General features: G+C 39.4%; 1 pseudogene; it reads left to right on the top strand.

Moving 5' to 3' along the window:
* Window positions 1-5255: 5255 nt before the first annotated feature.
* LOC129842552 (U1 spliceosomal RNA) lies at window positions 5256-5410 on the top strand (annotated as a pseudogene).
* Window positions 5411-27077: the final 21667 nt, after the last annotated feature.

Raw genomic sequence — 27077 nt, 5'->3', positions numbered from 1 at the left:
TAACAAATGAATTCTATAAAGCTTTTGTGGATATTTTGGCACCCATTTTATTGAAGGTTTTTCAGTATATGGAAGAGAATAAGGAAATCCCTGAGTCTATGTCAATTGGTATGTTAACCATCTTGTTTAAAAATAGAGGCAGTAGGTAAAAGTTAGAAAATTATAGGCCTATTAGTCTTCTGAATTCAGATTATAAAATACTGAGTAAAGTTTTGGCTAATAGGATGAAAATGGTGATTGGAAGTATTATTACATCAACACAAGCCTACGGAATACCCGGAAGAGATGTTGCCGATGTAATTTGTACAATTAGAGATGTTGTTAATCAAATGAAAAATGAAGGTGGTATAGTTTTAAGTTTAGATTTTAAGAAAGCTTTTGATAAAGTGGAACATAGTTTTCTAATACAGACTTTGGAGAGGTTCGGTTTTGGGCCAAAATTTGTATCTTGGATTAACTTGTTGTATAGTGGAGCAAAAAGTTGTGTTAAATGTAACGGAGTGTTAACCTGTCTAGGATGAGGGTGCCGCTAGCGGCACTCCCCCCCCACCCCCACTGAAAAACCAGTGCCGCGAAATTCAAAAAAAATTTTTTTTTTAAATATTTAACTTTCACACATTAAAGTCCAATACAGCTAATGAAAGACACAGATCTTGTGAATCCAGCCAACATGTCCGATTTTTAAAATGTTTTACAGGGAAGACACAATATGTAAAGATGTACATCTATTACCTAAAAACACATTAGCATAATCCACCATCTTTTATTTGTCCACCAACACCAGTAGCTATCACCAATTCGGCTAAACTAAGATATTGATAGCCCCTAACCAAGAAAAAAACTCATCAGATGACAGTCTTATAACATATTTATGGTATGGGATAGGTTTTGTTAGAAAAAAGTGCATATTTCAGGTAGATGGCATAGGTTACAATTGCACCCACCGTCACAAATGGACTAGAATAATTACTATGAGCAACGTGTTTACCTACTTACTAATCATCAAACATTTCGTAAAAATACACAGCATACACGAATCGAAAGACACAGATCCTGTGAATACAGACAATATTTCAGATTTTCTAAGTGTCTTACAGCGAAAACACAATAAATCGTTATATTAGCATAGCACATAGCACATAGCAGCCCAGCATTGATTCTAGCCAAAGTGAGCGATAACGTCAACATCGCCAAAATATATTAATTTTTTCACTAACCTTCTCAGAATTCTTCAGATGACACTCCTGTAACATCATATTACACAATCCATATAGAGTTTGATCGAAATGTGCATATTTAGCCACCAAAATCATGGTTAGACAATGTGAAATGTAGCCCAGCTGGTGAGAAAATGTCCGTGCGCCATATTAGACAGTGATCTACTCTTATACATAAATACTCATAAACGTGACTAAAAAATATAGGGTGGACAGGGATTGATAGACAATTTAATTCTTAATACAATCGCGGAATTACATTTTTTTAATTATCCTTACTTTTCAATACAGTTTGCGCCAAGCGAAGCTACGTCAAAAAACATGGCGTCCTAAGCCACTAACATTTTTCGACAGAAACACGATTTATCATAATAAAAATGTCCTACTTTGAGCTGTTCTTCCATCAGTATCTTGGGCAAAGGATCCTTTCTTGGGTCTAATCGTCTTTTGGTGGAAAGCTGTCCTCTTGCCATGTGGAAATGCCAACTGCGTTCGGGATGAACTGGAAGCGTGCCCAGCAATTCACAGCGTTTCAGAAATAAATGTCCCAAAATCGCACTAAACGGATATAAATTGCTATAAAACGCTTTAAATTAACTACCTTATGATGTTTTTAACTCCCATAACGAGTAGAAACATGACCAGAGTAATATTACTCCCTCCACTAATGCTTGGAACAAGTGCGGGTCGATGTCCTCCAGGCGCATTACGCAGCAAGAAAAGACTTGCTAGCTACAGGGTTTTTTAATTTATAGTGCCTGTGAACGCGCAATCGACCCCATTCAAATCGTCATCACGTAAAGGCATCCAGGGGAAGACGTAAGCAGTGTCCGTATACTCATAGCAATAACAGTGCCCTTTTAACTGACTCCAGATCAGGGGCCAAAATTTCTGAAATCTGACTCCATGTCAGGGAAATTGCTGTAGAATGGGTTCTGTTCCACTTAGAGACAAAATTTCAACTCCTATAGAAACTATAGACTGTTTTCTATCCAATAATAATAATAATATGCATATTGTACGATCAAGAATTTTGTGGGAAGCCGTTTCAAAAATTACACGATTAGCATAAATAGTGACAACAGCGCCCCCATCCTCAACAGGTTAACAGATACTTTCCCTATAAAGAGGTCAGTAAGGCAGGGTTGTCCTTTGTCAGCTCTGTTGTACAGTGTTTCTACAGAACCTTTAGCTGTTTTAATACTTGGAGACAAAGAGGTGAGGGGTGTGGGAATCGCAGGTGGTGGTGTCAGTGTTATACATCAGTACGCTGATGACACTACTTTTACTGTGAAGGATGTAGGTAGCATTGAAAGCATTATGAAAATCATAGATATCTATTGTAAGGCATCGGGAGCTGAAGTTAATATGGAGAAGACGGAAATTATGTACTTTGGGGATATCAATGCAAATAAGTGTGAGATTCCATTTAAGGTAGCTAAGGATTTTATGAAGGTGCTGGGAGTACATATTGGTGTAGAGGAGAAAGAGGCAAGGGATATAACTTAGACAGGGATCCTCAATAAAATCAAGCAAACTTTGAATTTCTGGAAAAATAGAAAATTAAAGTTAAAAGGTAAAATAATTGTAGTAAATGCTTTGGTATCATCTAAACTTGTGTATGTTTTGGGAGTTCTAGACATGCCAGAGTGGGTTCTAAATGAATTGAATAATGTGGTGTCTAATTTTATATGGGATGGTAAAGGTGTTAGAATTGCGCAGAAAACATTGATAGCAGACTATGATGATGGAGGTTTAAAACTTGTAGATTTGGATGTTAAAAGAAAAGCTATTAGGATAAAAATAGTAAAGAAATATTTGTATGACAGCTTAGATTATGGCTGGAAACATTTTTTCAAAGTCTATTTAGATGAGAGTGGTGGATGTGAAGATAATGGTTTGTTGATGGGTCTTAAAAGGAAAATGTGTGAAAAGGTACCAGATTTTTATAAAGAAGTGTTAAATGCATGGGCAGAGTTGTTGCCTAATGTGTATTATGAGTGTGGGCATATTGACCTAATTATGAATCATCCTGTTTTTCTGAATGAGAAACTTAAGTACAAAGAAAAGGTGTTATATAGTGAAGTATTCATGAGTGCAGGTCTTACACAAATAAAAGATTACACATATGAGGTATTTCCAGTTTTTTTTCCTGAGGAAGCTATTTTTGATACCATCCATGAATGGGATGTAGAGGTGGGTAGGGGAACAGTGAGAAATATGTATGAGAAGATAAAAGAAAGTATACCAAGTAAATGGGTGGATTTAATAAATAGTGAAGTTGTTAGGGAAGATTTATTTGTCTTTCCAAATTTGTTTATTGGTAACAGTAAGGAGAAGGCTCATTTATCTAGTATCCCAGTGAAAAGATTCTATAAAATAATGGTAGAGAAAAATGTGAAAAGGCCAGCTGCGGAGAAAGTTTGGAAAGGAATTTTTCCGACTTTGGACGTAAAAAAGATATGGAAAACTTTAAATGTAAAATATAATAGTATGGAATGTGAAAGTAACGATTTTAAAATAAGGCATAATCGTATATATACAAAAGTGGTTTTACATCAAATCAATAGGGAAATAAATAGAGAATGTGACTTATGTGGTGAGTCACCGGAAAATGTAATGCATTTGTTTGTGGAATGTAAGGAGTTAAAAGATTTATTTTGTAAAGTAAAGGGAATGATTCATAGAAACTGGGGGGGTGATATTTTGAAAAAATATGTGTGGGATGAATTGGTGTTATTTGGCGTGTCTGGTAAATGTGAGGGTGTTAATGTGGGTTTGTTGAATGTTGTTTTGAGTTTCTTGAGGTATGCTATTTTTTGTAGGAGGAATTATGCTTTTTTTGAGGGGAAGAAGGTAAGGGTGTGGGATATTTTTGTAGTATTGTTAAAGAAGCATATAGATATGTTTTATTGTTATGGAAAAGAATGTTTTGATGAAGCTTTTGTGGAGGGGAGTGGGTTGATTTCAAACGTGGATGGTGGAAGAATCACTTATAATTTTTGAAAGTATTGGTATGTTTATTAATTTATTGGTTTTCATAGTTGTTCGGGAGTTGATTTCAACATGCCTGTTTTGTGAGATTGGAATTTATGTTAGGCTTTTATTAGTTTTTGTTGTATTTTATTTGAGTTCTTTGATTTGATAGGGGGTGAATTGTTCACCTGCCTATGTTACTCTCGGTTTTTGTGTATTGTACATTTGATAAAATATTGTAATTGAAAAAAAATTTATAATAAAAAAATACGCCCTATCTCGTCTGATCTTGGAAAGCTAAGCAGGGTCGGGCCTGGTTAGTACTTGGATGGGAGACCGCATGGGAATACCAGGTGCTGTAAGCCTTTTGTCCACTAGGGGGTGTGGCATTATTTCATCAGCAACACTGCCTTGTAGTAAGCATTTGATGCTGAATTGACTAAATGCAGCTTCTATGGGCTAGTCTCCCCTGCCCTTTTAATACGATCAAAGTTCCTTGTGTTGTCAGGGAGCAACTCCCTATAATTTATAAGACAAATAAGAATATTGTTACTGAATGCAGCTTGTGTGTGCTCTGTGCTCCCTCGCCCTGTTCAAATGATCAAAGGAAGTAATGCTGGTGAGGAGTGGAACTGGACTGGTGTCTGATGGCCCTGTGTTTTCCATGTTTGAATTACAACCCTTCTTTTATGGCGTAAATCAAAAGCACAAGAGAATCTGAGATGTTATCGATAATAAATCAATTGGTTTCATGCATTTGTCTGTGTGTGTGTGTGTGTGTGTGTGTGTGTCTGAATGTGATGGATTTCGTCATATCGCAAACATTTGTGATATAAGATAGGTTAAGATATTAAAAAGTAATTGGTGATTTTTTCGACAGTGTTGCATGATGGGAATCTAGTGGTTCACCGATATAATCTAGAAAACAAAATAAACTACTTTTTCACTACTCTGTGTGCAACTGCATTCCTAAACGGCATTTAACGCAGGTCGATGTGATATGATATTATCAGAACACAAAGTGGTTACCGTTAGCGGAAAATGTTGGCACTGGAGAGACTTTTACTCCACTAAGCAAAAGAGATACTGTGATCAAGAAGGTTGTTCACCCAGTGTGGGGCTCAGCCATTGCACTCTGGCTGTGCTGACCCCTTGTGAATTTTCCAAATGTGGGAATCTTAATTGCAAAATTTATGGTAGTGCTCGTTTGCGCTTTACCCTGATGTCTTTGTTAATGACAAACCGTTGCTTGGCGGCAGGCTTAACGATGACTTGAGTCAACTGACTGTGCTTATGGAGATCTTTGAAGTCAGTTGTGAAGGAGACTTTGTGGACCAATCGAAAGGTGGAAACATTTGTTTGTAGCAAAATATTGTTGGCATTTTGTCAAAACATTATGTTGCGAAATGCAGCATTGTATTTATGCCACGCTGGTACTTCAATCAGGAGATAGTTGAGAAGCCACTCTAACCCCCCCCCCCCCCCCGGTCATGATGTGTCATGCGCTTCCAATATGAAATTGTCGATACATGCGTTCCTCCTTAGCACAGAACAATGCAATAGGTTTTCAACATCCAGAGCTTTTGTGTATTTATTGTGGCTAGTAGGATAGCTGCATGGGAAACTCTTGCTGATGATGTATTTGTCAGAAGTCATTGTATTTGTCCGTTTTTTCCCACAAGGCTGAAATATGTGCCCTCGCTTAGAAATGTTTGCAAGGTTTGTTTGTATTTCATCCAACTATCTGTGCTAAAAAGTGATGGCTACAGTATATGTAATTTCTTCCACTTTTTGAGTGAGCCAAAGTTCAAGCTGCTTATCTAATTGTTGAGAATGCAATGTCTGTTTATCAGACTCACTTTGACTTTATATGGTGTGCCAAGAGATGTACCTTCGCTTACGGCCATACCAGCCTTAATGCGCATTTCCTGATTGGAGAAGTGACGACAGGTGCGAGTGTTTGAGCTGTGAGTGAGTGTTTGCTGGAGAGTGTTTGCTCGAGAGCTATTTTTGTTAATTAATTGGTTATTTTGCAATATAATTTATTATTTTCTTCAGTTGAATAGTTTAAAGTTTGGTTAGTTTTCCCCCTTGCAGTTTTTCTGCTTGTGGGAGAGTGTTTTTTTTTTTGGATTACATTTTTACTATGACGGACAACATGGAAAAGACAAACGGAATGGACAAATACAACGAAAAGGCGCAACGGAAGAAAAATTAAGATAAAGAAGGAATGAAATATGGAAAAGAATACACGGTGGCAATTGAGTTGGAAGGAGAAGACAAAGTGACAACAATGGAATTACTACGAGCAATTAAGGAGGTATGTGGAGAGGTGGTGGGATGCCGAATGAAAGGAGAAAAGAAGTATGAAGTTACGATGAGGAATGAAAAAGGAAAAGAACGGCTAATGGATGGAATACGGATAAAGGACACCAAGATACTGGCGAGAGATATTAATGTGAAGGAAGTGGTGGTGTCGTTCATGAATCTCCCAGTATAGGTAGAAGATGGTGTGATACTGGGCAAGCTGAGTAGCTGGGGAGTGGCGGCTGTCTCGGAGATAAGGAGGAGAGTTTGGCCAGGAACGGAGGTGGTTGACGGGACACGTTTCTGCAAGGTCAAGTTCACAGAAAAAGTGACATCATTACCTTATTCTACAAGAATTGAGACGTTGGAGGGAGCAGAATATTTCAGAGTCATTCATGACAAACAGGTCAGAGTGTGTCGTATGTGTATTCAACCCGGGCACATAGTTAAAGACTGCCCGGAATTTAAGTGTTTTAAGTGTGGCAATCAAGGACACTATGCGAGAGAATGTGATGGAGAGAAGGAAAAGAATTTTTGTGGTGAATGCAGAAAGAGATTGACGGAGTGCAACTGTGGAGAGGTTAGGGCTGAAGAGGGGAGTCAAACATTATACGAGGAAGCAGGTGTTTTGTCGCAAGAAGGAGAAGAAGATGGAGGAGAGGAAGTGGTGGAAGGTGGAGAGACGGAGGAAGGAAGAAGGAAGAAGGACCAGAAGATAAATGAAATTGGGAGCAGTATGGATATAGAAATAAGAAGAGGGAGTTTTCAGGAGGAGGGGGGGAGTGGACTGGGGGGAAGCACGGGGGACTCACAGGGTTTGGGGGAAAGCACAGCACTAACAAGTAGCTCGGGGGGTGAAGAAATGGAGGGGGTTATGGAGTTGATGACAATACCAGAGACGGCGATGAGCACGGGGAGCACAACGACTATACAAGAAACGGAGATGAATACGGGGAGCACAACGGATGTGGATGTCAAGAGGGTGAGTTGGCTGGAAAACATGGACTTGGAAGAGATATCGGATACGGATGATGGAGAAAAGATTGAAAGAACAAGGGAAGGATACAGGAAGAGGAAAGCGGCGGGAAGAGGGGGAGAGAAAGGGTGGAAGAGAAAATGAAACTGGATAACAGGTAGAGGATAATGAAATTATATTTTTTTATTTTTTTATTTATTAGAATGGTTAATATATTGTCATTAAATGCAAATGGTTTGAGGACAATGGGAAAATTTAATAGAATAGTAAAAATGAAGAATTCAGATATTTTATGTATTCAAGAGACGCACTGGGATAATGTATGTGTTTTAGAAGTAAAAAAAATATGGAGGGATTTTATTTATGTAATCAATGGCAGAGGGAATTCAAGTGGGGTTGCTATTTTATTGAGGAAGGATGTGGTGGATAATGTGAAACAGATATATAATGATAATAATGGGAGGATTTTAATTGTAGATTTTGAATATATGAGTATGGTTTTTAGAATTATAAATATTTATGCACCTAATACTGAAATAGAGCGCAAAAATTTATTTTTAGAAATAGGGAAATGGTGTGAGGGAAACTGTATTGTAGTTGGAGATTTTAATGTTAAAATGGATAGACTGGATATGACAAGAGAAGCTATTTTTAGAAATGATGTATCTAGGGGGGTTTTAAAGAAGATGATGTTAGAAAAAGGAATAATTGATATATGGAGAGAGGAAAATCCAGAAAAAAGAGAATTTTCTAGAAGGCAGGTGGTTTTAGGGGATTTGAAACAAACGAGGATAGATCTGGTTTTAGTAAAAGAAGGTTTAAGGAATTTTATGAAAGATATTAAGTATGTTTTTACAACTTTTAGTGATCATGCAGGTTTAACTTTTTCAGTGGGATTAGATAAGGAAAGAACAGGGGGTGGAATATGGTGTATGAATGCAGGGTATTTGGGAGATGAGGAATATGGGAAACAACTTAAATCTTTGAAAGCATGTGAAATGGAGGATAAGCAGAAAGAGAATGATAAGTGTTCATGGTGGGATAAGGTTAAGGAAAAAATAAAAGTTTTTAGTATAGGATATGCAAGGAAAAAGAGAGGTAGGATGAAAAGAGAAGAAAATGAGTTGAGAGCTAAATTGGATAAAGAAATGAGGAAGTGTGACAGTGAACCTAATTATAATATAGGAAAGTTTTTGGAATTAAAAGCACAATTGACTAAATATGAAATAGATAAGTGTAAGGGTGCAATTATAAGAAATAAGGCAAAGTATGTTTTGGAGGGGGAGAAATGTACTTCATTTTTTCTTGGTTTAGAGAAGAATAAACAGAGGAGAACATATATTAGAGAGTTCGAAAATATAAAGGGTGAAGTTGTCAATGATTATGTAGAGGTTTTAGAAACAGTGCAGAATTTTTATAAGGATTTATTTAAGAAAGGGGAGGTGGATGAGGGGTGTGTAAAGGAGATATTGGATAGTGTGGATGTGCAAATTAATGTAGAGGATAAACAAATGTGTGATGGGAAGATAACATTGACTGAAGTTAAAGATGCGATTAAGGGTTTACAAGTAAATAAGAGTCCTGGAGTAGATGGAATAATTGCATTATTCCATCTATATTTTATAAAATATATGCCAGTTTTTTAGCACCTATTTTATTGGAAGTTTATCAATATATGGAGGATAATGATAGTATTTCTGAATCTATGGTAACAGGGCTGATAACGATTTTATATAAAAATAAGGGGAGCAAATTAAAACTGGAGAATTATAGGCCAATTAGTTTATTAAATTCGGATTATAAGATTTTAGCTAAGATACTGGCAAATAGAATGAAGCAAGTTTTAAATTATATTTTAGCACCTACACAGAATTATAGTGTGCCTAGTAGAGATATTGCTGATACAATTAATACAATTAGAGATGTGATAAATAAAATGAATCATGATAAGATGGGGGGAATTGTTTTAAAGCATAGATTTAACCTGTTGGGGATGGGGGCGCTGTTTAGACTATTTATGCTAATTTGGCTAATTTTTTAAACGGCTTCCCACAAAATCCTTGATCGTACAATATGCATATTATTATTATTATTGGATAGAAAACAGTCTATAGTTTCTATAGGAGTTGAAATTTTGTCTCTAAGTGGAACAGAGCCCATTCTACAGCAATTTCCCTGACATGGAGTCAGATTTGAGAAATGTTGGCCACTCTTCTGAAGTCAGTTAAAAGGGCACTGTCGTTGCTATGACTATACGGACACTTCTTACGTCTTCCCCTGGATGCCTTTACGTGATGACGATTCCAACGGGGTCGATTGCGCGTTCACAGGCCCTACAAATGAAAAAACCCTGAAGCTAGTCATTCTTTGGGAGCTGCGTCATGAGCCTAGAGGACACCGGCGCGCACCTGTTCCAAGCGTTAGTTTAGCCTGTTATATTTCTCCGGTCATCTTTTCACTCGTTATAGGAGTTAAAAACATCATAAGGTAGTTAATTTAAAGCGTTTTATAGCAATTTATATCCGTTTAGTGCGATTTTGGGACATTTATTTTTGCAACGATGTGAAAAGTTGGGCACGCTTTTCAGTTCATCCCGAACGCAGTTGACATTTCCACATGGCAAGAGGACAGCTTTCCACCAAAAGACGATTTCTCCCAAGAAAGGATCCTTTGCCCAAGATACTGATGGAAGAACAGCTCAAGGTAGGACATTTTTATTATGATAAATCGTGTTTCTGTCGAAACATTTTAGTGGCTTAGGACGCCATGTTTTTTGACGTAGCTTCGCTTGGCGCAAACTGTATTGAAAAGTAAGGATAAATTAAAAAATGTAATAACGCAATTGTATTAAGAATTAAATTGTCTATCAATCCCTGTCCACCCTATATTTTTTAGTCACGTTTATGAGTATTTATGTATAAGAGTAGATCACTGTCTAAGTGGCGCAAGGACTTTTTCTTTACCAGCTTGTCTACATTTCACATTGTCTAACCATGATTTTGGTGGCTAAATATAAACATTTTCGATCAAACTGTATATGCATGTTGTAATGTGATGTTACAGGAGTGTCATCGGAAGAATTCTGAGAAGGTTAGTGAAAAAATTAATATCTTTTGGCGATGTTGACTTTTATCGCTCACTTTGGCTAGAATCAATGCTGGGCTGCTAATTGCTATGTGCTAAGCTAATATAACGATTTATTGTGTTTTCGCTGTAAGACACTTAGAAAATCTGAAATATTGTCTGTATTCACAGGATCTGTGTCTTTCGATTCGTGTATGCTGTGTATTTTTACGAAATGTTTGATGATTAGTAGTTAGGTAAACACGTTGCTCATTGTAATTATTCTAGTCCATTTGTGATGGTGGGTGCAATTGTAAACTATGCCATCTACCTGAAATATGCACTTTTTTCTAACAAAACCTATCCCATACCATAAATATGTTATCAGACTGTCATCTAATGAGTTTTTTTGTTGGTTAGGGGCTATAAATATCTTAGTTTAGCCGAATTGGTGATGGCTACTGGTGTTGGTGGACAAATAAAAGATGGTGGATTATGCTAATGTGTTTTTAGGTAATAGATGTACATCTTTACATATTGTGTCTTCCCTGTAAAACATTTTAAAAATCGGAAATGTTGACTGGATTCACAAGATCTGTGTCTTTCATTAGCTGTATTGGACTTTAATGTGTGAAAGTTAAATATTTTAAAAAAATATTTTTTTTGAATTTCGCGGCACTGGTTTTTCAGTGGGGGGGGGGGGGGTGTGCCGCTAGCGCCACGCTGATCCTAGACAGGTTAAATAAAGCTTTTGATAGGGTGGAACATAATTTTATGTTTAGGGTAATGGATAAATATGGTTTTGGTAATAGAATAATAGGATGGATAAAATTATTATATAAGAAGGCAAAAAGTAGGGTGAAATGTAATGGGGTTTTAACCAATTCTTTTTTTCTTGAGAGATCTGTGAGACAGGGGTGTCCTTTATCAGCTTTATTATTTGTTTTATCAGTAGAACCTTTAGCAGCATTTCTTAAAGAAGAAGTTACAGGTCTGTGAGAGCCAGAAATCTTGCTTGTTTGTAGGTGACCAAATACTTATTTTCCACCATAATTTGCAAAAAATAAATAAATAAAAATAAATTCATTAAAAATCCTACAATGTGATTTTCTGGATTTCTTTTTCTCATTTTGTCTGTCATAGTTGAAGTGTGCCTATGATGAAAATTACAAGCCTCTCTCATCTTTTTAAGTGGGAGAACTTGCACAATTGGTGGCTGACTAAATACTTTTTTGCCCCACTGTACAGCACCAGTCAGACATTTCCACGGGTCTAATGTGCAATACTAATTTCTTGGCCCAAGTAAGTCGCTTCTTCTTATTGGTGTCCTTTAGTAGTGGTTTCTTTGCAACAAGTTGACCATGAAGGCCTGATTAATGGAGTCTCCTCTGAACAGTTGATGATGAAATGTGTCTGTTACATTTATTTAGGCTGCAATCTGAGGCTGGTACTGTAACTCTAATGACGTTAGAGGTTCTTCCTTTCCTGTGGCGGTCCTCATGACAGCCAGTTTCATCATAGCGCTTGATGGTTTTTGCGAATGCACTTGAAGAAACTTGACATTTTCCGTATTGACTGACCTTCATGTCTTAAAGTAATGTTGGACTGTCATTTCTCTTTGCTTATTTGAACTGTTCTTGCCATAATATGGACTTGGTATTTTACCAAATAGGGTTATCTTCTGTATACCACTCCTACCTTGTCACAAAACAACTGATTGGCTCAAACGCATTGAGAAGGAAAGAAATGCCACAAATTAACTTTTAGCAAGGCACACCGGTTCATTTAAATGAAGCTGGTTGAGAGATTGACCACTACCGGTGTAGTCTCCGGGAGGACGTCCGCAGGGCGCTAGCGTGTCGGGACACCGCTCTTTCCCTGGATGAGCTGATTGACTTGTCCATCCGACTGGACAATCTGCTGGCTGCCCGCGGGCGCTCGGAGAGGGTTCTGTGCGTTCCACCACCCAGCACCTCCGCTCCCATTCCGATGGAGTTGGGAGGGGCCGTGCCGAGGGGTACCTGAGGAGGAGGCTCCCCCTGCACCAGCTGTGGTCGGAGAGGACACACGGCCGATCGGTGCTGGGGGGGTCCGTCTGGGAGTCGAGATGGCAGGCGGAACGCTTCTCGATCACCCCAGGTGAGTCAGCACCAAACTCACCCAGAACCTCCTGTTGGTCACATGTTTGATTTAATTTTTTCCCTTACATTTTTTCCCTCTTCCCAGCATAGGGCGCTAGTCGATTCAGGCGCAGCTGGGAACTTTATGGATTGCGGACTCGCTCTTAAGTTAGGTGTTCCGCTTGTGCCGATAGATTCTCCCTTTCCCGTGCACTCCCTAGATAGCCGGCCATTAGGGTCAGGGGTGGTCAGGGAGACCACGGTTCCCCTGGACATGGTGACGCAGGGGAATCATGAGGAGCGTATCAGTCTTCATATTATTGATTCGCCTGCGTTTCCAGTGGTGCTAGGGACTCCCTGGCTGGCCCGGCACAATCCTAAAATTTCGTGGAGACAGGGGGTTCTCCAGGGGTGGTCAGAGGAGTGTTCTGGAAGGTGTCTGGGAGTTTCCATCGGTGCCACGTCGGTGGAAAGTCCAGACCAGGGTCCCACGCTGTGCATTCCCCCCGAGTATGCCGATTTTGGCAATCGCTTTCAGTAAAAAGAAAGCGACTAAATTACCACCTCATCGACTGGGAAGGGATTGTGCGATAGATCTCCAGGTAAACGCTGCGCTTCCCAAGAGTCACGTGTACCCATTGTCCCAAGAGGAGACGTTGGCTATGGAGACATGTGTCACTGAGTCTCTGGGACAGGGGTACATTCGGTCCTCCATCTCACCCGTCTCCTCGAGTTTCTTTTTTGTGAAGAAAAAGGAGGGAGGTTTACGTCCGTGTATTGATTATAGAGGTCTAAATGCCATCACAGTGGGGTTTAGTTACCCACTACCTCTCATCGCTACGGCTGTGGAATCATTTCACGGAGCGCAGTTCTTCACAAAACTGGATCTCAGGAGTCTGGTGCGTATTCGGAAGGGAGACGAGTGGAAAACTGCATTTAGTACCACATCGGGCCATTATTAGTACTGCGTCATGCTGTATGGGTTAAAAAATGCTCCAGACGTTTTCCAATCCTTTGTAGACGACATTCTCAGGGACCTGCACGGGCAGGGAGTGGTTGTTTATATCGATGACATTCTGATCTACTCAGCCACTCACGCCGTGCATGTGTCTCTGGTACGCAAGGTGCTTGGTAGACTGCTGGAGCATGATCTATATGTCAAGGCTGAGCAGTGTGTGTTCTCCAAACGAGCCGTCTTCTTTCTGGGTTATCGCATTTCCACCTCGGGGGTGGTGATGGAGGGTGACCGCATTAACTTCTTATCCTGTTTGGGCTGCAAGCCCGAGGTCGGTACACTTATGACAACATCCAGCTCAATTGCAGGGCGCGAAATTCAAAATCTATTTTTTTTTAAATATTTAACTTTCACACATTAACAAGTCCAATACAGCATTTGAAAGATAAACATCTTGTGAATCCAGCTAACGTGTCCGATTTTTAAAATGTTTTACAGCAAAAACACCACGTATATTTATGTTAGTTCACCACCAAATACAAAAGAGGACAGACATTTTTCACAGCACAGGTAGCAAACACAAAGCCAACCTAACTAACCAAGATCCAACCAAACAAACGTAGAAACAACTTCCTCAGATGACAGTCCTATAACATGTTACACAATAAATCTATGTTTTGTTCGAAAAATGTGCATATTTGAGCTATAAATCAGTTTTACATTGATGCTACCATCATAGCTACAGTCAGAAATAGCACGGGAGTAGCCAGAGTAAATACAGACAACTACCTAATTACTCATCATAAAACATTTCAGAAAAATATATGGTGTATAGCAAAATGAAAGACAAAGATCTTGTGAATACAGACAATATTTCCGATTCTTTAAGTGTTTTACAGCGAAAACACAATATGTCGTTATATTAGCTTACTGCAATAGCTAACACACAACAGCATTGATTCCAAGTAATCGGTAGCGATAGCACAGTTCGACAGATTTATGAAATAGCATCCCAAATTGGGTCCTTATCTTTGTTGATCTTCCATCAGAATGTTGTAAAGGGGTCCATTGTCCAGAACCGTCTTTGTTTGGATCCAGAACGAACTATTTCCCTCTTGAATTAGCAAGCACACTGGCCGTGCGGCGCTAACCTCTCCTTCTTGAAAAAATTCTTCCAACGCATCACGTCTAAAGTCCCGAATAAATTTCAATAATATAATTAAACTATATTGAGAAAACATACTTTAGGATGATATTGTGACATGTATCAAATAAAATCGAAGCCGGAGATAATATTCACCTATAACGACGGTTTTCCAGGAGGCAATTCCAGGTCCAACTTCGCGCCTTCGGAAAAAAAAATAATGGCGCACCTCTCACTCCAAGAGGCTGTATTCAATCCCAGAACGAGATAATCAAGTCATTTCTGCTCTCACTTCCGCATGACACCCAAGGGAAGGTGTATGACGTGTTTCTATAGTCCCAAGTGACATTCCCTTTTATAGACAAGCTCTTGAAAAAAGACCTCGCTTTTGGAAATCTCACTTCCGGATAGGAAATGGGCTGCAGAAAGAGTTCTGGTTCACTTAGAGAAATAATTCAAACGGTTTAAGAAACTAGAGAGTGTTTTCTATCCAATAGTAATGATAATATGCATATTGTACGAGCAAGAATTGAGTAGGAGGCCAGGCTTTTTTCTCTACAGATTAAACTGCCTAGTACTCAATTCTTGCTCGTAAAATATGCATATTATTGTTATTATTGGATAGAAAACACTCTCTAGTTTCTATAGCCGTTTGAATTATGTCTCTGAGTGGAACAGAACTCATTCTACAGCACTTTTCCTCCCAGTGAGTGAGTTTTCAGAACTCTTGGCCTCTGGTTCCAGATCAGTTTTAAAGCCACTGTAGATCCTATGAGGATACAAACACTGCCCACGCCTTCCTCTAGATGTCAGTAAGTGGTGACAATTTGAATGGAGTCGATTGCGCAATCATGGGCTCTATAAATGACCAAATACCGGAAGTAGCGTTCCTTTGGACTCTGCGCTCAACGCAAGAAGGATATCTGACTGGCCTTTTTCCAAGCCTTGGTTTAGCCAGTAATATAGCGTCGGTCATCTTTTTACTCGTTATAGGTGTTAGAAACATCATAAGGTAGTTAATTTAAACCGTTTTATAGCAATTTATATCCGTTTAGTGCGATTTTGAGGCATTGCTTTGTAATACAATTTGAAGCTCCGGGCACGTTTCGGGGTCCCGGTCGTACGTTAGTGGGCATTTCGACGGACAAGTGGACATCTTTTGACCAAAAGAAGATTAGACCCAAGAAAGGATTCATTGCCCAAGATTCTGATGGAAGAACAGCTCATAGTAAGAACAATTTATGATGATAAATCGTGTTTCTGTCGAAAAATGTTAAACGCTTATGCCGCCATTTTGTTTGCTATAGCTTCGCTTGGCGCAACCTGTATTGAAAAGTAAGGATAATTTAAAAAATGTAATTCCGCGATTGTATTAAGAATTAAATTGTCTATCAATCGCTGTCCACCCTGTATTTTTTTGTCAAGTTTATGAGTATTTATGTATAAGACTAGATCACTGTCTAATATGGTGCACGACATTTTCTGACCAGCTGAGCTACTTTTGTCATTGTCTAACCATGATTTTGGTGGCTAAATATGCACATTTTCGAACAAACTCTATATGTATGTTGTAATATGATGTTACAGGAGTGTCATCTGAAGTGTCATTTGGCTTGAATCAGTGCTCGGGTAACGTTTGCATATGTGGTATGCTAATATAACGATTTATTGTGTTTTCGCCGTAAAACACTTAGAAAATCTGAAATGTTGTCTGAATTCACAAGATCTGTGTCTTTCCATTGCTATGTGCTGTGTATTTTTAAGAAATGTTTTATGATGAGTAAATTGGTATTACAAGTTGCTCTCTGTAGTAATTCTAGGAGCTTTGGTGAGATTTGTGATGGTGGCTGCAATGGCAAACTATGATTTATACCTAAAATATGCACATTTTTCTAACAAAACCTATCATATACCATAAATATGTTATCAGACTGGTTAGTGGCTATCAATATCTTAGTTTAGCCGAATTGGTGATAGCTACTGGTGTTGAGAGAAAATGGTGGACAAAGAAAAATGGTGATTTTTGCTAACGTGTTTAGCTAATAGATTTACATATTGTGCCTTCCCTGTAAAACATTTAAAAAATCTGAAATGGTGGCTTTATTCACAGGATCTGTATCTTTCATTAGGTGTCTTGGACTTGTGATTTAATGATATTTAGATGCTACTATTTAATTGTGACGCTATGCTAGCGATGCTAATCAGTGTGTGTGTGGGGGGGGGGGGGGGGTGCTCCCGGACCCGGGGTAGAGGCTCGTGAAAGGTTAAAAAATCCACCTTTCCAGAAACAAGTCTCTCACTGTTGCCACTTGCTATAGACCACCCTCTGCCCCCAGCTGTGCCCTGTACACCATATATGAGTTGATCGCCCCCCCAGCTATCTTCAGAGCTAGTGCTGCTAGGTGACCTAAACTGGGACATGCTTAACACCCCGGCCATCCTACAATCTAAGCTTGATGCCCTCAATCTCACACAAATTATCAATGAAGCTACCAGGTACAACCCCAAATTCGTGAACACGGGCACCCTCATAGATATCATCCTAACAAACTTGCCCTCCAAATACACCTCTGCTGTCTTCAACCAAGATCTCAGCGATCACTGCCTCATTGCCTGCATCCGTAATGGGTCTGCGGTCAAACGAACACCCCTCATCACTTTCAAACGCTCCCTAAAACACTTCTGCGAGCAGGCCTTTCTAATCGACCTGACCCGGGTATCCTGGAAGGATGTTGACCTCATCCCGTCAGTCGAGGATGCCTGGTTGTTCTTTAAATAAGCATGCCCCTTTCAAATAATTTAGAACTAAGAACAGATATAGCCCCTGGTTCACTCCAGACCTGACTGCCCTTGGCCAGCAAAAAAACATCCTGTGGCGGACTGCAATAGCATCGAATAGTCCCCGCAATTTGCAACTGTTTAGGGAAGTCAGGAACCAATACACGCAGTCAGTCAGGAAAGCAAAGGCTAGCTTTTTCAAACAGAACTTTGCATCCTGTAGCTCAAACTCCAAAAAGTTTTGGGACACTGTAAAGTCCATGGAGAACAAGAGCACCTCCTCCCAGCTGCCCCCTGCACTGAGGCAAGGCAACACTGTCACCACCGATAAATCCATGATAATCAAAAATTTCAATAAGCATTTCTCTACGGCTGGCCATGGCTGGCCATGCTTTCCTCCTGGCTATCCCAACCCTGGCCAACAGCCCTGCACCCCCCGCAGCTACTTGCCCGAGCCTCCCCAGTTTATCCTTCACCCAAATCCAGATAGCAGATGTTCTGAAAGAGCTGCAAAACCTGGACCTGTACAAATCAGCTGCGCTAGACAACCCTGGACCCTCTCTTTCTAAAATTATCCGCCTCCATTGTTGCAATTCCTATTACCAGTCTGTTCAACCTCTCTTTCGTATCGTCCGAGATCCCTAAAGATTGGATAGCTGCCGCGGTCATCCCCCTCTTCAAAGGGAGTGACACTCTAGACCCAAACTGTTATAGACCTATATCCATCCTGCCCTGCCTTTCTAAAGTCTTCGAAAGCCAAGTTAATAAACAGATCACTGACCATTTCAAATCCCACCGTACCTTCTCCTCTGTGCAATCCGGTTTCCGAGCTGGTCATGGGTGCACCTCGGCCACTCTCAAGGTACTAAACGATTTCATAACCGCCATCGATAAAAGACAGTACTGTGCAGCCGCCTTCATCGACCTGGCCAAGGCTTTCGACTCTGTCAATCACCGTATTCTTATCGACAGACTCAATAGCCTTGGTCGAATGACTATCTCGCCTGGTTCACCAACTACTTCGCAGACAGAGTTCAGTGTGTCAAATCGGAGGGCCTGTTGTCCGGACCTATGGCAGTCTCTATGGGGGTACCACAGGTTTCAATTCTCAGGCCGACTCTTTTCTCTGTATATATCAATGACGTCGCTCTTGCTGCGGGGGATTCCCTGATCCACCTCTACGCAGACGACAACATTTTATATACATCTGGCCCTTCTTTGGACACTGTGTTACCCTATACTGCTCCAGCGTTCCGCCAGCGGAACTCCACCCACATTCCACTGAAAAGGCAGAGCGCGAAATTCAAAAGATATTTTTTAGAAATATTTAACTTTCACACATTAACAAGTCCAATACAGCAAATGAAAGGCACACATCTTGTGAATCCAGCCAACATGTCCGATTTTTAAAATGTTTTACAGCGAAAACAGCACGTATATTTATGTTAGCTCACCACCAAATACAAAAAAGGACAGACATTTTTCACAGCACAGGTGACAACCTAACTAACCAAGAACCAACCAAACTAACCAACAAACAACTTCATCAGATGACAGTCTTATAACATGTTACACAATAAATCTATGTTTTGTTCGAAAAATGTGCATATTTGAGATATAAATCAGTTTTACATTGCAGCAACCATCACAGCTACCGTCCAAAATAGCACCGAAGCAGCCAGAGTAATTATAGAGACCAACGTGGAATACCTAAATACTCATCATAAAACATTTCTGAAAAATGCATCGTGTACATCAAATGAAAGACAAGCATCTTGTGAATCCAGCCAATATTTCAGATTTTTTAAGTGTTTTACAGCGAAAACACAATACAGTATTATATTAGCTTACTACAATAGACTACCACACTACCGCATTCATTCATCAAGGCACGTTAGCGACAGCAATAGGCACGTTAGAGTTAGCGAATAAACCAGCAAAAGATATTAATTTTCACTAACCTTCATAAACCTTCCTCAGATGACAGTCCTATAACATCAGGTTATACATACACTTATGTTTTGTTCGAAAATGTGCATATTTAGAGCTGAAATCAGTGGTTATCCATTATGCTAACGTAGCTTATTTTTCCCAGAATGTGCGGATATTTCCCTCAACAACTTTAAAAATCTGCTATCCGAGCAGCTAACCGATCGCTGCAGCTGTACATAGTCCATCTGTAAACTACCCACCCAATTTACCTACCTCACCCCCATACTGCTTTTATTTATTTACTTTTCTGCTCTTTTGCACACCAGTATCTCTTCTTGCACATGATCATCTGATGATTTATCACTCCAGTGTTAATCTGCTAAATTGTAATTATTCGATACCTCATGCCTTTTGCACACATTGTATATAGATTCTCTTTTTTCTACCATGTTATTGACTTGTTTATTGTTTACTCCATGTGTAACTCTGTGTTGTTGTCTGTTCACACTGCTATGCTTTATCTTGGCCAGGTCGCAGTTGCAAATGAGAACTTGTTCTCAACTAGCCTACCTGGTTAAATAAAGGTGAAATAAAAAAAATAAAAAAAATAAAAAAAATCTATTAGACTCTCACCTATTCTGACCAAATAGCTATTCATAAACATTACAAAAAAATACATGTTGTATAGGAAATGATAGATACACTAGTTCTTAATGCAATCGCAGTGTTAGAATTCTAAAAATATCTTCATTACGACATAAGGCTTATGTTATAGCGAGAGATTGGCCAAGATCTGGGCGCAAAACTACTAGTACACAGTTCGACAGATATATGAAATAGCATCACAAAATGGGGCCTACTGTTGGTGATCTTCCATCAGAATGTTGGACAAGGGGTCCTTTGTCCAGAACAGTCGTCGTTTGGATTTAGAACATCGTTTTTCCCTCTTGAATTAGCAAGTACACTGGCCAAGTGGCGCGAAGCTCTCCATTCTGAACAAAGGGCACACAACGCAACACGCCTAACGTCCCGAATAAATTTCAAAAATCTAATAAAACTATATTGAAAAAACATACTTTACGATGATATTGTCACATGTATCAAATAAAATCAAAGCCGGAGATAGTAGTCGCCTATAACGACAGCTTTTCAAAAGGCAATCCCACTGTCCTCCTCGCGCCTTCCTGAAAACATGAAATCGGTGACACGTCATTCCAAGAGGACGTATTCCATCTCAGACCAAGATAATCACCTAATTTCTTCTCTCACTGCATCTTGACATCCAGGGGAAGGTGTATGACGTGCATGTATACTAATAGGTATCATGCCCATTTATAGGCAGGACTTAGAAGAGAGCCTCGATTTCAGACTTTCCACTTCCTGGTCAGGAAGTTTGTGCCAAATGAGTTCTGTTTCACTCACAGATATAATTCAAACGGTTTTAGAAACTAGAGAGTGTTTTCTATCCAATAGTAATAATAATATGCATATTGTACGAGCAAGAATTGAGTACGAGGCCGTTTAAATTGGGCACGTTTTTCCCCCAAAGCGACAACAGCGCCCATCATCAGGTTAACTAACCTCCAAATGAGCTTCAATGCCATACATCACTCCTTCCGCGGCCTCCAACTGCTCTTAAACGCTAATAAAACCAAATGCATGCTTTTCAACCATTCACTGCCCACACCCTCCAGCCTGACTAGCATCACTTGACTAGCATCACTACTCTAGATGGTTCTGACCTAGAATACGTGGACAACTACAAATACCTAGGTGTCTGGCTAGACTGTAAACTCTCCTTCCAGACTCATATCAAACGTATCAAATCTAGAATTGGCTTTCTATTTCACAACAAAGCCTCCATCACTAACGCTGCCAAACTTACCCTAGTAAAACTGACTATCCTACCGATCCTCGACTCCGGCGATGTCATCTACAAAATCGCTTACAATACTCTACTCAGCAAACTGGATACAGTCTATCACAGTTCCATCCGTTTTGTTACCAAAGCCCCTTTTACCACCCACCACTGCGACCTGTATGCTCTAGTCGGCTGGCCCTCGCTACATATTCGTCGCCAGACCCACTGGCTCCAGGTCATCTATAAGTCTATGCTAGGTAAAGCTCCGCCCTATCTCAGCCCACTGGTCACGATAACAACACCCACCCGTAGCACGCACTCCAGCAGGTATATCTCACTGGTCATCCCCAAAGCCAACACCGCCTTTGGCCGCCTTTCCTTCCAGTTCTCTGTTACCAGTGACTGAAACGAATTGCAATAATCGCTGAAGCTGGAGACTTACGTTTCCCTCACTAACTTTATAAATAGATATTGCCAGATGTTCACTGTGTGAGGAACAGGCCATGGAAGCTTTATTGTTTGTAAAAGTGTCCATAACCAGAGGTAATTAAACTGTTCTGTATTATTTTGCTCCATCTCTGCCTGTCTTGTACATGGAACCTGTCTCACATGCATTAATTTAAAAACCCTTAAGATGTCAGCTGCTAATTTTCAGATTTACACCACATCAACACAGTCATTTTCACTGCACTATCTTATGCTACCTGTTGCCAAGTCATGATTTCCCTGGGCGTTAGCCTTGCAATAACCAAGTGGTGAGACACATAGCCCTCTATATTTAAATGTTTCAGGTACACTCTGATAGGTAACTGCGTCACATACAGTATCTTCTATTGACACTATCTTCTATTGTTTGTCCTCATGTGTCTGTTTTTCAGCATAAAGTATTCTGTAGCCACTTAGTGTGGATAGCAGGTGAGACCACACACACACAATAACAGTCTCTCTTCTTCACTTCATCCCTCTCCCCCTTCTCCCTAAATCCTCTAGGATTTATCAGCTGTTTTGGTGAACCGCATCTGAACTGGCTGACACAGAGGGCACAGCATGAGCATAGGTGAGAGGTCACTTGGTCGGGTCAACAGGAAGTATTATTACAGAGATGCTTTACATTGAAATACAGACAGAGATGTAGTAGTCCCAGAGATAATGATCCAAGGTCAGTTTTGCATTTCACCTCCTGATTTAAGATGACTGACCGTGTTAGAATAAAAAAAACAAGGCTTAATCATGCTCTCTCTCTATCCATCTGTCACTCGTCTGCAGGTATGTTTTGATGTCAGAGAGGAATCCAGTCCTGTCATTGCCACCTCACCCGCTCTCGCCTGCCAACGCCTAATCGGCCCAAGGCTGATTAGGAGACACCGCAATTGTGATGAACTGAGAGAAAATTAGGGTAGCACTGTCATTTATGAATCATATGCTGTCTGCCGCTGTTCTTACCTCTTTCCCTTTCTGTCTTCTACACCTCTCCCCACCTCGTCTTTCTTCCTCGTTTTATAATGCACACCATATGTGCATTAAAGTACAGATTGAACTTGTATTTATAATATTACAATTATCTTAATTATAATGCACTTATGTATTTATAACACCTGGATAATGAACTTCTTTCAATAAAGTGTTTCACATTCTCCACTGGTTGAAATTAAGTATCTCATTGAAATACTATCCTGTGTCCTCAGATTAATGCAGATGAAAGGAGTTAGATATGCCTCGTTTTTTTCTGTGTAGGGGTGATTATGCAGCTACGGGCACTTCCATGTCCTCGGGTCAATTTTGGGGATTTTATCCAAAATAAAACAAATACAAATATTTGTATGTTAAGTTCACACTGGAATCACCCCATACTTTTTTAAACACATCTCTATCAAGTATTTTAGCTACTTTTTAGATGCATTTTATACCTCAATTTCACAATTTTTCCCTTGTCCCTGACCCAGACTTTTAAGCTTCTACTATGTTTACTAGTAGTACTATGTTTACTAGTGCTATGTTTACTCTACTAATAATTACGCATTATATAATGTTATGTACATTAATGTTATGTACATGGCTGCAGTGGACAGTTGTTCCAGATGTGATGTCCAGAAGTTTAAGAAAAGTCGAGGTAAATACTGTATTGCTTGTGTAGAGAATATTTTAATTGTCAGTCATTTCCAAACAGGCTATAATTTCTTTAATTTGGGGCAGAACTTTTGTATTTAAGGTAAACGATATACTAGCTGTAATACCAATCAAAGCATGCTAAGCTGTCTGTAAATTTTCTCCAGAAACTGTAGAAATGTCATTTCCATCACCGTCATTTCCATCACAAACTTAAGTGTAGTGGAAATTACAAAGTGGTGGAAATGACACAAATCCATTATCTTATTCGTTTTTACTTAACTCTTTTTAACCTGTTAGGGGGGCAGCCCGACGCCGGTACACCTATGACAACATCCAGCTCAAGTGCAGGGCGCGAAATTCAAAATCAATTTTTTTTTAAATATTTAACTTTCACACATTAACAAGGCCAATACAGCATTTGAAAGATAAACATCTTGTCAATCCAGCCAACATGTCTGATTTTTTAAATGTTTTACAGAGAAAACACCACATATATTTATGTTAGCTCACCACCAAATAAAAAAGAGGACAGACATTTTTCACAGCACAAGTAGGATGCAAGTAGCATGCACAAGCCAACCTAACTAACCTAGAACCAACCTAAATAACCTAGAAAAAACTACCTCAGATGACAGTCCTATAACATGTTACACAATAAATCTATGTTTTGTTCAAAAAATGTGCATATTTTAGTTATAAATCAGTTTTACATTACTGCTCCCATCATAGCTACAGTCTGAAATCGCACGGGAGTAGCCAGAGAAAATACAGACACCAACGTCAACTACCTAATTATACATCATAAAACATTTCAGAAAAATATATGGTGGATAGCTAATGAAAGACAAAGATCGTGTGAATAGAGCCAATATTTCCGATTTTTGAAGTGTTTTACAGCGAAAACACAATATATCGTTATATTAGCTTACTACATTAGCTAGCACACGGCAGCATTGATTCTAGTCAAACGGTAGCATAGCCCAGTTCGACAGATATATGAAAAAGCATCCCAAATTGGGTCCTTATCTTTGTTGATATTCCATCAGAATGTTGTAAAGGGGTCCATTGTCCAGTACAGTCTTTGTTTGGGATCCAGAACAAACTATTTCCCTCTTGAATTAGCAAGCACACTGGCCGTGCGGCGCTAACCTCTCTTTCTTCAAACAATTCTTCCAAAGCATCACGTCTAAAGTCCAAAATAAATTTCAATAATATAATTAAACTATATTGAAAAAACATACTTTAGGATGATTTTGTGACATGTATCAAATAATATCGAAGCCAGAGATCATATTCACCTTTAATGGGTGAAAGTTAAATATTTAAAAAAAATATCTTTTGAATTTCGCGCCCTGCACTTTGAGCTGGCTGTTGTCATAAGTGTACCGACGTCGGGCTGCCGCCCAAACCGGTTAAATAAGCCTAAAGTTTAACTTCTTATGGCTGCAGGGGGCGTATTGAAAAACTGGAAAATATGTGCACATTTTCAAACGGCCTCTTAATCAATTTTTGCTCTTACAATATGCATATATTTACTACTATTGGATAGAAAACAGTCTCTAGTTTCTAAAAACGTTTGAATTATTTCTCTAAGTGGAACAGAACTATTTCTACAGCCCATTTCCTATCCGGAATTGAGATTTCCAAATGCGAGGTCTCTCTTTAAGAGCTTGTCTATAAAAGGTCATGTCACTTAGGACTGTAGAAACACGTCATACGCCTTCCTCTGGGTGTCATGCGGAAGTGAGAGCAGAAAGGACTTGAATATCTCGTCCAGGGACTGAACACAACATCTTGGAGTGAGACCTGCGCACATAATTTTTTTTTCTGGTCACGAAGTAGAACATGGACTAGGCTCCTGCACGACGCTCGTTAACCTGTTGAGGCTAGGGGGTGCTTTTGTCACTATTTATGGAAATCGTGTAATTTTTAAACGGCTTCCTACTAAATTCCTTGATCGTACAATATGCATATTATTATTATTATTGGATAGAAAACAGTCTCTAGTTTCTATAGCCGTTGAAATTTTGTCTCTGAGTGGAACAGAACTCATTCTACAGCAATTTCCCTGACATGGAGTCAGATTTCACACATTTTGGCCCCTGATCTGGAGTCAGTTAAAAGGCCACTGTTATTGCTATGAGTATACAGACACTGCTTACGTCGTCCCCCGGATGCCTTTACGTGATGGCGATTTGAATGGTATCGATTGCGCAATCACAGCCCCTATAAAACAAAAACACGTGTAGGTAGGAACTATTTTCCAGATGCGTCGTGCGCGCGGTGGACACCTACCCTGCTCTTTTTCCAAGCATTAGTGTAGCCAGTTATATTTCTCCGGTCATGTTTCTACTCGTTATAGGAGTTAAAAACATCATAAGGTAGTTAATTTAAACCGTTTTATAGCAATTTATATCCGTTTAGTCCGATTTTGGGACATTTATTTCTGAGACACTGTGAATCTCTGGGCACGGTTCCAGTTCATGCCGAACGCAATGGGCATTTCTACATGGCAAGAGGACAGCTTTCGACCAAAAGACGATTAGACCCAAGAAAGGATTCTTTGCCCAAGATTCTGATGGAAGAACAGCTCAAAGTAGGAACAATTTATTATGATAAATCGTGTTTCTGTCGAGAAATGTTAAACTATATTGAAAAAACATACTTTACGATGATATGGTCACATGTATCAAATAAAATCTAACACGGAGAAGTTAGTTGTTCATAACGACAGCTAAAAAGAAGGCAAGTCCATGTCCTCTTTGCGCACTCCAGAAACAGGAAGTGGATGGTCACGTCAAAGAAAGAGCTTTTATTCCACCTTAGACAAAGATAAACACAAAAAAAATTCTCTCACAACCTCTTGACCAACCAGGGGAAGGTGTATGAAGTGTACGTAGCCTCTTACGTCTTATGCCCATGTATAGGCAAGAAGTTGAACAGAGCATAGATTTCTGACATTCTACTTCCTGGTCAGGAAAAGTGCTGCAGAATGAGTTCTGTTTCACTCAGAGAAATAATTCAAACGGTTTTAGAAACTAGAGAGTGTTTTCTATCCATTAGTAATAATAATATGCATATTGTACGAGCAAGAATTGAGTACGAGGCCGTTTGAAATGGGCACTATTTAACTGCCTACTCAATGCTGCCCCTTGCATCCATAAGAAGTTAATCATGTTTTAAATTAATTGAATCTAGAAAATGCTCCAAGTTAAAAACTAAGTAGTATTTGTCTTTATTTTTAGAAGATGCCACATAAAACAGCACAGAGGTCACAGACATATAGAAACAACATTTTAAAAATCCCATACAATACCAGGAACATCTGCAAAAAGACAGGGAGAGATACTGGAAGAAAAAAAGAGAAGGGAGAAGTGAAATCTATCTCTGAGCTTACAAAGCGAGAACAGAGAAACAAGAGAAGGCAGTTAAAATGTAACCAACGGAATAGAAGACAGGCTTTAACTTCTTTGGGGCACCCCCCCTTCTTCTCAATTTCCGCCTAAAGACATACCCTAATCCAACTGCCTGTAGCTCAGGCTCAGAAGCAAGGATATGCATATTCTTGGTATCATTTGAAAGAAAACACTGAATTTTGTGGAAATGTGAATTGAATGTAGGAGAATATAACACAATAGA

This window comes from Salvelinus fontinalis, unplaced genomic scaffold (genome assembly GCF_029448725.1).
Source record: "Salvelinus fontinalis isolate EN_2023a unplaced genomic scaffold, ASM2944872v1 scaffold_0051, whole genome shotgun sequence".
NCBI classification, from domain to species: Eukaryota; Metazoa; Chordata; class Actinopteri; order Salmoniformes; family Salmonidae; genus Salvelinus; species Salvelinus fontinalis.
The sequence above is the reverse complement of the archived record's forward strand: the minus strand, read 5'-3'. Positions and strand labels throughout refer to the sequence as shown.